Source organism: Fopius arisanus, unplaced genomic scaffold, assembly GCF_000806365.1.
Source record: "Fopius arisanus strain USDA-PBARC FA_bdor unplaced genomic scaffold, ASM80636v1 scaffold00049, whole genome shotgun sequence".
NCBI lineage: Eukaryota > Metazoa > Arthropoda > Insecta > Hymenoptera > Braconidae > Fopius > Fopius arisanus.
The window spans coordinates 193,721-209,305 of record NW_011887788.1 but is presented as its reverse complement, the minus strand read 5'-3'; the positions used below and the strand labels follow the sequence as shown (position 1 = coordinate 209,305).

Below are 15,585 nucleotides of genomic sequence, written 5' to 3'. Positions count from 1 at the left end.
TATTTCAATCGCATAAAAAGGTGAAGCGTATTTTTGGATTATCTCCGAGTTTGAGCCGGATATTCATTACGAATTTATCTGCACCACCAACGATTTTATAACACGACTCGATATTTTATTTATCTATATAACCAAACTTTAGTTGAGGATCCGATATAATTCTAGCTATATTGTTAATGTCCCTGGCCACCAGTTTGTCCAAGGTGTGAGATCTGAAGAGACAAGGCCCTTTGTCTATGAGTTTTGTCCACTTGTTCGGCTCTTTAGGGCCTAAAGAGCCTAAGTACTTTCGTTATTTCCTGCGACCTGATACAATGAGTCGCTTGTTCGTGTTAACGCCGGAAATATTTCCAACATTGCCTCTCAGGAATTTCAAAATTCATGGCATCCTCCCAACGTCAGCCCATAAACTTGGAAATTCCTGACACTCGAAATCTCATATTTAAAATAACTCTAAAAGTCATCTAAATTCTAAATTATATGGCATTGAAAAAATTTCCGTTTACGAAGGTGACAAAGACAATTACCGCGCCGATATCGTAATTTTGATATTTAATGAGACACAGGACCCCTGAGGGTGACGGATCTAGTGGGCCCGAGCCCTCGTGATGAATCACGATGAAAGTACGAAGGGCTGAGATGTCCCCAGAATTAACACATTTTTTACCCTTGCCCTCAGAAAAAAAAAGCCCATCCAAGTGTCTCGTAATAGCATTTTTATACGCGGATAATGGAGTCTAAAGACACGGCTGCAATGTAGCACAAAGCGTGACTGCAAGAGGCGCCTGCGGCTTCTCCCTCTCGTAGGTACACAAGATACGGAGGAGAGAATAAAAAAAAAAGAAAAAAAAAAGGAAGAACCATTTGAGTAAGACAGAGATCTCCAGTCTCATCCTCTCGGTTTTATTTTTCGTGAGTCCTCCCACTTGAGCTAAACACCTCAGGGTATATATGCGCAAGAAGGACAGCGGGTGGATGGAAAAAATAGGGAGAAAGTTACAGGAGAGAGAAAAAAATGAGGAGAAAGAAAAGGCAACACCGAGCCCGGGCTAAAGCCAACTAAACTCATTTCCGAGGCATTAACCAATTACTTTTTGCGAAAGGGTGTCGGTTACCTTCCACTGCCCCCTAACCCCCCCTCGGAGGGGGCACGAAGGGGGGCATCTGTGTAAACCACTAACCACTGGTACTTCTTTCACATTTGACGTCCATTGCTTCCTTTACATCTCACCCAGAACTACCGGAACACACGAGAATGAGGATTTTTTATTTCTAGAAAAACCTCAATGGTTCTAGTATTCGATGTTGATGAACATTAATGAGCACAAGATCCTACGGATAAATGACCCTTTCACTTACTCCCAGGGGATTTCTATTACAGTCAGGGAAAAAGTACTCGGAAGCTTCCGGTAATTGATACCATAAATTTAAAGTAGTTGTGATAACAGTAAGCGGTGTTCTTTATTTAGGGGAAATTCGGGCCCTTGAATTGGGAAATTGTTCACTGAAGTAATTACTCAATTTTTAAGGTATTCTTAATATTTGGAAATTTGGAGATATTTCACAACCGCTTTTCTCGTAATGCCTTGGATGTTTCCAATAAAGAGTGAAAAGTGGTAACAGTGAAGAAAAACCTGAGGTAATAATGCACCCCAGATTTGATTATTCTATGAAATGACAATTAATAATGCCATATTGGTTACCATGTACAGCTTATAACCAGCGTTATATCACCGAGATAAGTGTATATAACCGAGAATAGAACGAGGGGTTGTACTTAGGTGGCGTTTGCAGGGTTGAACACAGTCTCTTGTTGTGAATATTACATTCTCCATTGGGGTGACCCTCTCATCCCCCCTTTACTCCACTTTAACTCGCCTCCAGTACTTGGGTATTGTAAGTGTAACCTCCAAGTCTACGGCAACGGCACAATAAGATGGCCCGCGTAATTAATTTTCGGGCAACGCTGATTAAATATTCCTACTCTCGCCCACTTCCATTCCACCGACCATTTTATTCTCTCCGTACCCGTGTCAATTACATTTTGATTAAAAATTCTAAGTAGCTATTGCGTTAATCGCTAAATTAATTAATAGATTTTTTCCGTCGATAAAACCAGGGAAATTCAAATAATTTCTATTTCAATTGTAAATTTGACAATTTCAAAACTTTTTTATTTAATTAATTGCAAAAATTATTTTAGTTATTTTTGTTCTACCACATTTTAATTAAAAAATGTAATGAATCAATCAGTTCTTAAAATTTTCATGTTGATCGAGAATTTAAATTTCTTCCTGGGTTCATCGAATCATTCAATTTTCCATTTAAACTCCCAACCCGAAAAATTGAAATTCGACCACAAAAACCACTGCCCCATAATTCCCATTAACCCCGAAGATCGAATCGTTCTTCGAATGAGAGGTAAAAAAAAATGATGAGGAACCACGAAGTTTCGGGAGATAATAACGACACAAATGAGTTGGCGGCAAGGCCTCGACCAAGCGAGAAAAACCGAGGGAAAAAATAAAAAAAGATTAGAGAGGCAGCGAAATTAAATAAAAACTCCGAGCCAAATACGAGTGAGACAATGTATTACTCCCTGTCAATTAGAAACATCATCTCATATTTATTCTTCAAAGTCGTAGGGAGCGAAGCAACTCGTTTACAACCGGAGAGAATCGCATCCCAAATGACGACCCGACACCCCTCTTAAAACTCTTTTCCTCACCCCGTACCTCAACCTCCCAGCAAAGAGATTTACGGCAATTCGTTTTTTGCCATCGTTAAGTGCTTTCGCATTATCTCGCTGCAACTAAATACTCCATTCCCGAGGAGCCACCGATATATACCCGAGGGTATGATCCAATACATTGTCCATTTATTTTCCTTTCGCTTGTTTATTCGACTTTTTTTTCATTTTCCGTGGAGTTTACACCGAAACAAAAAAAATTGAATGAAGCACACTTTATACTTCATTTAAGTACATTACGTAATCCCTGGATTCAGGATATTCCATTTTTAATGTGATATCGTTAAAAAACTGTTTTTCAGATGAATTGATTTTTAAGAAAATTATAAAAGTTAAATTATCTCATTTCACCAGTTTATTGCTACTTATTCGTTGAATTGTGTCATGAATTTAATGTTCATTGGAGTACCTTTCCCTCTCTTTAATTTTACAAATTACTCGAAATAAAGATACGTTCTTTGGTACTGGGAAATTAAATAAAAATTCCGTTCGAAATTGTGAATTTTCCGCAACAAAATACATTAAGATTTCAAATGAACTTGGATCTACCGAATATAATGAAGACGTGTACTGGAAATGTCAGCCAAAGATTTCCACCAGCGTTTCGCACAATATTCACAACACACGAGGAAATATAACCACAAGGCAGAGACAGACGAAAGACACCTGTGTCTTTTAATTATTTCGGATGACTGGTACTACCGGAGGAACTTAATTGCCTCATATTCAATTAGCCCCAAGGACAACTATCGTCTTTCAATTATTCATTATGACGGCAGCATAAGCTGAGAATGAGGAAACCGAGTTCCCAGGGACAGACCTATTACACTTCCACCTGTGTACTCCACAAACTCAAAATAATATCCACGAAAAAATTTGTAATTTTTCAATTATTCCATTTATCAATTATTATTTGAAAATGAAGAGCTCGTCTCGCCCCCAAATGTCTCTTCCACTTAAACATGCACTTCCGGTGGCTGTAAATTCGTAATCAACGCTTATCGGCGCATGGGGGGGTTGGGCAGGGGTAGGGGGAGGGTATTTGAATCGCGAGACCAATTGCTCGGGGGAAATCAACGTTCAGTTTTGTACATATGGCCGACCACTTCAATTTATCCGCACTCGACTCGGCGGTAGTGCGATATGTTTTGTCCGCACTCTGCAGATGGCCAATGGGGTTTGAGTACTGGCCGACAACTAACGTACCAGTTTGGCGCCTACTTTCATTCATTTGTAATTAACGTTAACGAGTATTACGTAAATTCACTGTGAAATAATTAGCAATTCAATGGATTCAGATGCCAGTGTTGATTTTGCGATACTGAAAGAGGTTTGGCGAGACAATTAATCACCTGGTGATCACCGTCATCGGCACCCCTCTTTCGCCCCTCTCACCCCCACCAAGTATTCCGAACCCGATTGCTCTCACAATTGCTGTGAATTCAAGAAAATTAATAATTTTTTATTCAGAAAAATCCTTGAGCAATTCCAAGTTGAAAAGTTTTTAAAAATCCAGAATCGATAGTGAATTTATTTCAAGTTGTTAATTGAGAAGATTATTTCATTGATAATTTTTTTAAACTGAATATCTGATAAATTGTTTATAAACTGAATTCGGTCCTCCGTGTGGACGAAACAATGCACATTTAATTTTCTTTTCAAATGCAAATAACTGGTTTTCTGCTGAGCGTGGAGGAGCATGCGCTCACCTATACGCAACGTTGAATCGTAATTAGAAATTAGGTGAGGCAAGAGGCGTGAGAGGCGAGGGGTGTATTCTTAATTAGATCCCCCCCTCCCGTAGTTCTTGTTTTCAATGTTGCAAGTGGTATTTCACTGATGGTTTGTACATCCGTGCGGTGCGTGCACAGTAATGCGAATATTATATCTTAAATTGCCCATAGTATATATACTTCTTATATATTTTTTCCAGAATTTCAATGACGATAAATAGAATTTTTATCTCCAAATTCCAAAAGAAAAATTACACAGTAAATAACTTTTTCAGACCCTCGATTTTGTCACTAATTTTCGTCAATATTCACGTCGATATTTCCCCTGAATACTGAAAATTAAAAAATTGAAAAATGCAATTGCGAAAACTTGATATCCGGGCCCTGGATTAATCGGAAAACAAGAGGATATAGTGTAACCTGGCAACGGTAATACATCGAAGCGATACAATTCCGTATAGCGTTCGAAATATTCAGCACACACACCCACAAGTCCCTCCGGCACACTTTATGGTTTTCCATGGAGAAAGGGAGTGAAAACACATATGCGAAAAAGCTGGGAGAGAGAAGGGGTATGAGGTACTGTCGGGCTAATTAAAACCGCGGATAGTAATTAATTAAGCAGACGTCAGGAGTGCCGAGAATTCTCCAGTAGACAGGGACTCTCGAATTCACCCCTTCACCCCGTGTTACTCTCACTTCCGATATTTTCATATTTTACGCGAATTCGCCGGAATAAAAATCGCCGTGAAAAATCCAAGAGGTCGAGTTAATTCGTATCGCACGAGAATTTCATGGCATCGGGAATAGAAATCTCCATTACGAGAAAATCGAAATTGCGATGAATAAGTGAAACGGGGGGATGGCAGTTCTACGGGGGTTAAAAAAAAAATATATATATATATCGACAAAGGTGGACCAATTTGTCGAAGTGATTCGTATCGTCGGGGAGTCGAGAGGGGAAACGATTTTTCAATTATCCCTGATCAAATAGTTCATCCAATTATCTAAAAGCCGTGTGACCTCGCTTGCGCCATAGTATGATTCCTACATCCGGCCAACTCGTTGTGATTGAGCTTATAGCAATTAATGTTATTGCTTGGGGCAGGCCAGACAGCGTATACATGCGCCTCTCGGTACTCTCTTCCCCTCTCCTGTACTCTTGTTTCATCGCCTATTCCGGCTTTCTCTCTCTCTCCCCCATTTCCCCGTCAACCTATATATCCACGAGGAATCCCTCCACCTCCCACCCACCAGATCTCGTCGAGATGAGAGGGTTGGGATTATCGTACAAGAGAATATTGATGTATACCCTCATATCGGATGATCCAGTTCTCAAAACTTATAATCCATTAGGGAATTTATCCTCTAATGAACTCATTTTTCCTCTTATCATACGCATGCACCCAGATAAAAAAATGGGATACTATTTTTTTGGTCCTATTGTCTTCGTTAATGAATTGAATATATTCTTCAGAATGGAGTGAAATTATTGCAACAATTATTATTATTATTATTGCATTTAAATGTCGAATTTCAATGTTCAGTAAAAATACGGAATTGTTTAATTATACCGCGTATGAAAATCAAATCGCTGAGGGGGAAAGTCCTCGGCCCTCGGCCATTGCACATTATATCACCCAAAGTCCATTTAACACAGGAGCCAATCGTTAACAAACTCTCCAACCTAGTATCCAACTCCTCCTTTTCGTTTTCAGCTCGACGTCCTCTCCACAAAGTAACCCCTCCCAAAACCCACCCCCATCTCTTCCTGGTTGAGAGTAGTCCATTAGCTCCTTGTATTATTGCAACTCCCTCCCTCATACATGCACTTACAAAAATCGTTAATTCTTGGGATGGCAATTATTAAAGTCATTAAGCACTCAGCAGATTTCCTCATAATCCCAAAACTTATTTTACAGCTCATCAGTAATGACGAGGGGTTGGAAAAAAAAAACCCACAGTGAGAAAGGTGAGGATGCGAGCAACAATTTATGAATAAAGTTTTTGATGGGGATGGCCATGAGAGTAATGAGGCATGGGGTAAACGAGGAGTGTCAGATCTTGTCGTGAGTTGAAGAGGTGAAAATGCAACGGGGACTTGGATAATATATGGTAACGGAACACCTAAGTAAGAGCCATAGGGTTTATGCACCTAGTGATACACCCGTACTGATGCAAAATCATTTGTCTGTGTGTGGTGTGTTCATGTAGGCGTGTAGTTGTGCGTTACCTGGACGGCAATACTCTCGGATAGCCAGAGGCCAGCTAACGTTTATAATATTAACGCTAATGGACTACCTTATACCTTATATACATCCCCCTATATTTCGTAGGAGAGAGAGAGAGAGAGAGAGAAAGATATTTCTCTATCTCTCTCTCTCTCCTGGCGACGTTACTACGCCGCACTCCAGCTACCATTCCACCCGGTTCGTCGGGTTGTACTCCACTTCGCAACGCCAAAGTACGGGATAATATTCATGGATGTGTATGCCAGCTAATGCACCAAGGCGGAGACCAGTCGAGTAATAACGGATAGTATCGATGTACTCAAGTATACTTGGGACTCTGTTATTACTTGAAATTTTCGGGTTATTAATAAGGTGTTACGGAGTTAACCCAAGTTCCCCAAATATATTCAATTAAAATGACGCAAGTGACAATTTGTGCACCGATTACTGAAGTAACGCGGAAAATTTGATTGAAGATAGTTATGCGAAACAGATCGTTTTATTAGTACAGCCGGGAAAACTTGGAATATCGTATTTATCTGTAATTTCTCACCGCACGCAATCCAAATAATTAATAAAATTTCTAACGTCACAAGAAAGTCGAGTGCACCGACCCCAACTGTAGGAACACTCGGAAGGGATGGGGTATAGAGCCGGTGCAGCTGAAAACGACGTGGCACTTAACTTTTAATTAATATTATATACCTAATTAGCCCGTCGGGCAGAAGTACAGTGCAGAAGGGGGGATAGAGGCTGCACAAGTAGGTGGGGTGAAAAAAGGGGGAGTGATGAGGGGTGGAGGGTGGAGAGGGGCTGGGAGTTCAGGTGGGTTTTGTGTATTAATTTAATTTTCAATCTCACGGGGTAATTCTTGGCACAACGTTAGTTTTAATCAACCTTCTCCCATCCACATACACTGGTGAGGGGTAGAATGCCGAGAGGGGCTAGGAAATTACTGAGAAGAGAGTGCCGAGTTGGAGGGGAGGGAGATCTGCAAGGCCAATAAAAAGTGGCAATAAAAAGTGCCCCTCAGGAGGCAATCCCTCTCCCTCCCACTCTCTTACTCACCTACAAAACCCCGGGATTAACTCTAATCAAATATTTACATTTTAATTCGGACGGGCGTATATGCGTGGCATATACGCGCTGGGGGCGCACTAGACGCTATTTCCTACCCCTGTGTTCTCTCTTATGCGCGACCCTTTACGACGCCAAGTTCTCGTCGTTTAATTGCAAATTGCCTGGGCATCCACTACAACTACTGTATCATGAATTCGACGGGCTCCGCGGAGGAACGCTTGATACCACCCAAATCACTCCAATGGGCTAATTTGTACACGTAAAAAAAGAAATACTATAAACATTCCCATTCCTTTAAAATCAGTCTACCACTTTTTAAGTCTGCATGCTATATTAAAATTATGGTATTGTATATAATATTGGAAATATTTTTCCATTTTTTCGAAATTATTCTTTAGATGAAAAAATTAATTAATAAATTCCCCACAAATATTTATGACGAACTAAGCAATGAATATGTGGTAAAACCGAATTGAATGTAGAAAGTTCTTTTCTGACATTAAAAAATTTTCTTCTAGCATCAAAAAACTTCTCCTCCCTTTGCACCATCTGACGCCGCCCCCAGCGTTTTTTTTTTATTTTTGCTCTTCGCAGACGATAAAATAGACATTGCGAACGGGATAATATTTTAGAGCCGTGTAAACGGAGGGTCGCGAAGGGCGAGTGGGGAGGAATGAGGAGGGGGGGTTCAAAGGACACGAGAAAAAAAGTTGTTCAACAGGCTGAGAAACGCATAAACAGCTGAATGCCCTGGGAAAAGCAGGTTGGAGACAGCTTGTGCCTCGTCTCATGGATTGAACTGGTCTACCTGCCGTTGGTCAACGAAGAACCCCAACGATTCGTTCCACCTGCCCACCACTGGGGTACGACAGGCTCGAGGTAGGATACACACAAAAAACGAAACGTAAATTACGCGATTAAAGACGTAATTACGAGATGAAATACGTAAATTACGATTTCTGACCTCGTAAATTATGGAATACTGCCTCGTAAATTACGGGATTAAAAAGCAAATTACAATTTTAATCCTGTAATGTACGTTTTTAATCTCATAATTTAAGTCTTTCAATTCGTAATTTATTTGGTGGGAAGCTTCATAAATAACATTCTAAAACCGAAATTCTATAAATTTGTCGCGGTGAAATTCAAAGTTATTGAGTAAAATAAATGAGCCCAATATTTTGGAGAATGAATAATCAGAGAGGTAACTTAGAGGTCAGAATTAACGAGAGGTTTTGGGGGCAACTCCGAGTGATTTAGACGAGTAAATAACACGATTCTATAACTGTCCCATAAATTTTGCCACAACTCCCTGATGCTTAATAATGACCAAACAGCACTCCACACTCTAGCTGGGTGCCTTGGATGCCATCCAAATATTTAGCATGCTAAAAAGTTAAAATAACACGGCACTATGCACCACTTAAAGCTGTTCTCTAGAATTTTTGGCTCGATACCCTCTCCATTGTGCACCATCCCCTCTGTACCCTAGAGCCTGGGGAATGATGCGAAATGATTTAGCAGAATGCACTAATTGCCCGATGATTTACCCTCCGTCAAGATAAAAATATTTGCAGCCCCTACGGGCCATAAATCGATTTAATAAGAGCATTTCGATAGTTCATTATATTATTTTGAAAATAATTATTTGAAAAATATTTATTAAAGAATGATTCATATTAAGGGATCATTATAGAATTAATAAATATTTTTTTCTCCTGTGTAATAAAATTCGGCATTTCAGGGCAAATAACTGGGTCAGCCATCAAAAAGTATTTAGGTAAGACGTCGAAAGCAGAAGCGCTTGATATGGAATCGATTCCTGGCACCGCACACTTCCGTACATTGAAATTTTATCCATTCACCCCCCCGGTATCTGTTATTGTAGCAACTGGCGAGCTGGATAAGTGCCTAATTACGTGACCGATGCTATCAGCAGGTTTCCGATATGAAACTTGAAGCTAATTGGAATACCGATAACTCAACTTCAAAGGGGTATTATGTAAATATCCGAGTTAACCCAAACTAATGCGAACGACATTTAGCGATAACATTGTGGATCGAGCGTAGGACTGTGTCCCGATGAAATTCCCGGGAAGCAGAATAAGAAAGAGGCTCACAAGCGGGTGGCCTGACTTTTATATCTCCGGATGATTTCAAGCCAACGATCTAAGTTTTTGGCAGGTTGCCAGCATGAATTATTGTCCCAGACTACGTAATCACACGAACAAGTCGCAGAAGCTCTTTGGATTAATTCACCTTCGATTTATCCTCAACCCCCCTTGGATTCCTGCGGGACTAAACAAAAATATGAGGGTGATGGGATGACGGAGAGCTGAGGGAAAAATAACAAGATCATCTGATCAAGAGGTGTTTGAGCACGTGGCTCAAGAGGTTGAGGCGCCTGCGTGCTGACACCGCGACACGAAATAGAAATTTCTTGCCGTGTACGGCACAACTCCCGGTGTTTCCGCGCACTCAGTCGTACGGCAGACGAGCCGCACGACGGTTTAACATTCAACCCCGAAATCAGAATTCTTTTATCAGCAAATTTGCTCGTTTCGTAAATGGAGAACTAAAGATAAGATGGAGAAAGCCCGCTCAATTGTCGATAACTACGAACCACACGATGGAATTCAAATGAGTCATTTCATTTTCAAGCCCGGAAAAATCTCTTTCAAATGAAATAAAACTCGTTCTATTTCACTGATCCAATCCGGGGATAATCAAATCTGAGGAACTATGAGCAAGTATCGACGAAATGAAGTAATGTCGTTCAATCGCCTAGGTCCTCTGACTAGACGACTCGATAAAAATCATTAGGATCTTATTTTCTAACCCAAAAGAATATCTTAAAAATGAAAAAAAATCGTCGAATTTCACTCAGCTAATCCCGAAAAAGTCAAGTTTGAGTAAAGCTTGCGGAATTTCTGACTCACCCTGTGACACATACGTACTCCCTTGCCGCACCGTTTCCCTTTAATCCCGGCCGAAGATTCCTCGATAACACACAATTAACCAGTTTCACTATTTAAAATTTCATCAAAATAATGCTCGCAGCACGATTTCCTCGATCACAGATAACGTCACAAACTCAATTTCCACGTCGCACAACTCCCCGGAATTACGCAGTTTTCGCGCACGACTGATAAACCATCAATCGACAAGCGATAATTGTCGACTCATCAGATCTGTCAACGGTTGAACGATGCATCAATCAGTGATCATCGCCGTGAACCCTGGAGCATCCCCTCGATCAACATCCAGGCACTGGAGTAGAAACAGACACCGTTGATCAGCCAAATGTCTCGCATTATCCCAAAAACACAAATCGATCCTGAATCCCTTGACTCTAAAATTTCAATTCACCGCACCCGTTTAATCAGAAATCAGGTGTCAACACATGAGTCATTGATCGACCATTAATCCAATAACAATGATTTACTGACGTTTGTAGATCGGAAAAAAAAACGCACGCGGTTACAACCGATAACACCGAGTGGGGTAAAGCACTAGAGTTCGGATCTGCTCGGTTCGACGGCAGACGAGCGAGTGCCGACGGGGGAGATATCCCCACCCGTTGACCCGCAGTATCGCGAAGGGGGGAGGACGGCAAAGGCGTTGAGGGGCAGGGAGAGGGGTAGTGGGGTTGTTGGAGGGGAGAAGATAGTAATGAGTGCACGCAGCGGAGGAACGGAGGGGCGTGAGTCTGGGGGGTGGGGCATACCTAGGGGTTTCCCCCACCCGCCAGCTTTTATTCCCCTCTACTCCTTTCAATAACCCCCCATTTCATTGCCCACCCCCCTTCACCCTTACAGCTTGAGGGGTTGTCTCCGTCTCGGTTTAATACGCCAGTGTCGACCCTCCGTCCTTTTTCGCGAGTGAAACATTTCGGCGGGACGACGGGTATCTGTTAATTAAACGACTCGCGTGCGGACTGGATTACTTATTTGGGGAGAGGGGAGAGGCTCCGAGGGGTGGTTTAGGGGTTTGTACGGACTTGGGAGTCCTGTGGCATTGAAATGAATTCGCGATTCCGAGAAATTAACGGTGGAAATTGAGAAGACAAAATTTTGAGGTTTTCGTGGTTCTTGAATTTTTAGATGTTCTGAAACTAATTTTTTTTTCTGCGAAAATCTCGTGATTTTAGATTATATTATATTGAAGTGATCGGATGGGGGTTTTTTAAATTACTGTAGAAATAGGGGACTTCAAACTTTTGTATTAAAACAGATAGGCATTTCAAGTCGCCGAGATCCACTGGTTTTTTCTTGGAATTATCCGAGAAAAGTTTTATTCAATTTCCACTGAATGGAGTTCCCCCTCGATATTGAGGTAAGACAATGGTGGAATAATGAAGGGGGGAATGAGTCGGCTGATGTATCACCACTGCGGGATAATTGCTGGGGATGGTTTTCACCTGGGATACGTTCGAGGAAAGTTTCAACTGAGATCGGCAGCCGTGTCAGCTAGAGGGTCTTTGGATTGCGGGATTGCTCAGCCGGTAATCCAATAAGTATGACATGCCCCTGAGTGGTTCAGGCGTGAGGGTAGGTGACCTCGACGTCTTGTCTTCGCGAAACTTCAGAGAAAATTTGTCAAAAAATCTTCAATGTATCGAACGAAAAAACAAACAGACAAAAACGATCGAACTTCGAGACTTCTACACGTCTAGCGTTCAGACTTGAAAAATCCCAATGGCAATTAAAATTTAGGGCCTTAACTTCGATATCCTGGAGGGAGTGAAAGTTAGGGATGTTTTTGACATTTTACGGACAATTTTTGATACTCTGAGGTAAATAAGTGGAAATGGTCTCCCGCAGTGCGGAGAAAATTGATATGATGAATAAATGACGATGGAGAGGTTGATCAACCCCTTGATGGTGAATTCCCGGATGACGAGACATCAATGTCCAAGAGTCAATATACTCTGTATGGCAGTGATCACGGGCCAAGTCACTTTGGAATTCGGTGTGCGGCTACCGCAGGAGCTCACCAGGGGCGGGGCGGACGTCAGGCAAATGAAAAGCATCCCTAATTTGAAACTGAGAAGCGAAAGGCAAACAAGTGCCAAACCCGGTTTCTCCGACGACCTTTTTTATACCCTCTCCTGGTCCACCTATCCTCCTTACTTTTTTATCCTCCACATCGTCTCCCTCACTCTACCATTCCTCCGGGCAATTATGGACCGTTTATACGAAGGAGGCACCATGGGGCTAGCCCTCTCTCTCGGACAAGATGAAAAAAGTAAATGACCAATGTGGCTTTTCCATCGAGATATGCATCCAATACTGGCATCGAGTGGTACAATTAAATAACCACTATCGGATGCACCCTGACTGTAACCGACCAGTCAGAGATTTGAAAATTTTGGGTGCATACATGCTTAATTTGTCAGTTAATGAAAAATCGATTCTGTAATTACACGAGCAAGTATTTTTACCGGAATCCCTTGTACAAAACATTTTATAACGAACAAAAAATCGAGATCAAATGGATAATAAAAATGGAAGGACAATAATTGGCTCTCCCGAATCCCCCTAAAAAAACAAAATTCGTGAAAAATAGCAGACGCTGTTGGCAAAAAAAGTATCAAAGCCCTGACGTTTATTCATAATATACGAGTTATAACATTGCAGCCAATTTGTATGCAAACAGAGAATATTGTTCGGGCAGGTGGCGGTGGGCTTCGGAAATGAAAAAAAAAAAGCCAGAGGTCCTTTTCAATTCGACTCTATTGATTCTTTCCATTCGCAGTGGGTTAGGTATGTGACTCTGGTATGCCCGTGAATTTTGTATGTTCTGAAGAAACGATCAGTGTAAATTGTTGTACTACACACAATTTTCGAATTTTTATTGTCGTTCCAATGACTTAGAGGGTGAAATATTAATTCTCTGATCAATTTGTACAATAATTCTCATTGCAAAATTACGATATCGCTATATTAATATTCCTGGTTACTTTCGTAATCGGTAAGTGAGATTAATTTCCATAATTTCATGAGAAACCGGATTCATGGCTTTTGCTACGTGAAGTGTGAACTTCAACATCATGAAGTAGAAGTCACTTCGTGAAGTAGAAGTTTGATGTTTGGAAGTCGAAGGATCAATTAAAAAGATAATAATTAAATGAGATTTCTAAATATATTTTAAAATTGAATGCATCCCCAGGCGCATTTTAACAAATACTAATCATTTCAAATCTGAATCCTTCCGAACAAGTCAAGGTTCAATCGAACTCCGAAACGTTAATTAGCTGTTCAAAAAAATCATTCAACTCAATAGCCTGCACCCGCAATCAAATATGTGTGATTGATGTGGATGTGTATGCGACTGTTCATTGATTTCATTTTTTAGTTTCAAAACAATTTTTTTTTTTCAATTTACGAAATTTTTTTCTCATTGCGCGGGCTTGACTGCGGACGATCAAGGGCCAATTACGTACCATATGGAACAGGTACTTTTCCATACGTGGAAACGCGCCTGGAAGGTACTCCAGTCCACATACTTTCCCCGCCATTCCTCTTGCCAACGATTTTTCATTTTTTTTATTACTTATTATTATTATTTTTTTTTTCAAAAAACCATCCTCCCCTGCTTACTATACAGAGCAGCGCCACTTGACGCTATGTCAAGCACGCTACATAACCCGTCGACTATTGGCACTGCACGTATGCCTTTCTACCCCACATATGCTCGCATTATGGAGTAGAGGGGTATGTGGTGCATCATGTGAAAGGGGGGAAGTACCTGGAAAAAGGTAATGCTAGTAACGCTCGAGGGTTTTTCCAATGGGATATTTCAATGAAATACCATTCAATGCTAAAATATTTTCATTAATTTCGAGGTATTTAATTCTTTCATAAAAAAATTCCTCCAATTTGCTGGAAAAATAATCGATCAAGTGATATTGCACCAATTTTTTTTCACGGGGTTTTCATATTTTTTCCAGTGATTACTCGGATTTTTTTTATGCGTGAATATTCAATACCAAATTCCACATTTTACGGGATTAATTGAAACTAGAACGATTTTTGTGATTTTTGGACATTCAGGTGGAATAATAATCACACGAGCATTTAGTAATAGTTATTTAATAAAATTAGAAAATTGCAACGTTTTGTCAAGTAACTTCATAAGCATATTCTGATAAAAAAATTCAAGGGATTAAATTCGTATTTAAAATTTATCTTAATGTTCGTACGAAGAAAAAAAACACAATAAAAATTTTAATAATGTTAGGGCCTTAAATTAAAAAAAATTGCACTTTTTACTACGCGTATAGTAGCATTACCTCCTCGGTAAATAAATCCCTTTCAAAAGTGATTTTTTAAATTACAGCCATTGGCATTCCGCGTTCTCTCAGTAAAAAAAAAACGGAAATTGGTCTTTGCCTAGAAGAATTACCGTACCTCCAATACCAGTGTACAGGTTAAATTGGGTTGCAATCTTTAGGTAGATTCTGAATTATTAATTCTCCCATTGAACGAAGGGCTTGAGCCCTGAGTACCCCCCACCAAAAGAGTGGAGGGAAAGATGGCGGGCAGGAGGTGGAGGAGAGGTTTTTTGAAATTAAAGTGGAGAGGTCTTTTCATAACAGCTACCGTTTTTCAAGAGTCCGCGATTGTTGTGTGTGGCCTGTTCAACGCCGGCTTACAAACATGTTACCAGGGTAGGTAATTATATTTACCTTTTTCGTTTCATTATTTAGGCAGGAGGGGAGGGATAAAAAGGGTGCTCGAATTGTCCAACACAATCAATTTTCCCTTTTCAATTTTTACCACTCCTGAAT

General features: G+C 40.5%; 1 protein-coding gene across 3 annotated transcripts in view; it reads right to left on the bottom strand.

Annotated features, from left to right (window-relative positions):
- Positions 1–15,585, bottom strand: part of LOC105267650 (LIM/homeobox protein Lhx9) — a 151,286-nt gene that overhangs the window by 52,238 nt on the left and 83,463 nt on the right. The window contains exon 1 of one of the 3 annotated variants that reach the window (XM_011306642.1): positions 10,733–11,329. The exons of the other annotated variants lie outside the window; for them this stretch is intronic. The gene's annotated coding sequence lies outside the window, so the exon portion shown is untranslated. Of the gene's footprint in view, positions 1–10,732; positions 11,330–15,585 lie in introns of those variants that run through there. 3 annotated transcript variants of the gene reach the window in all.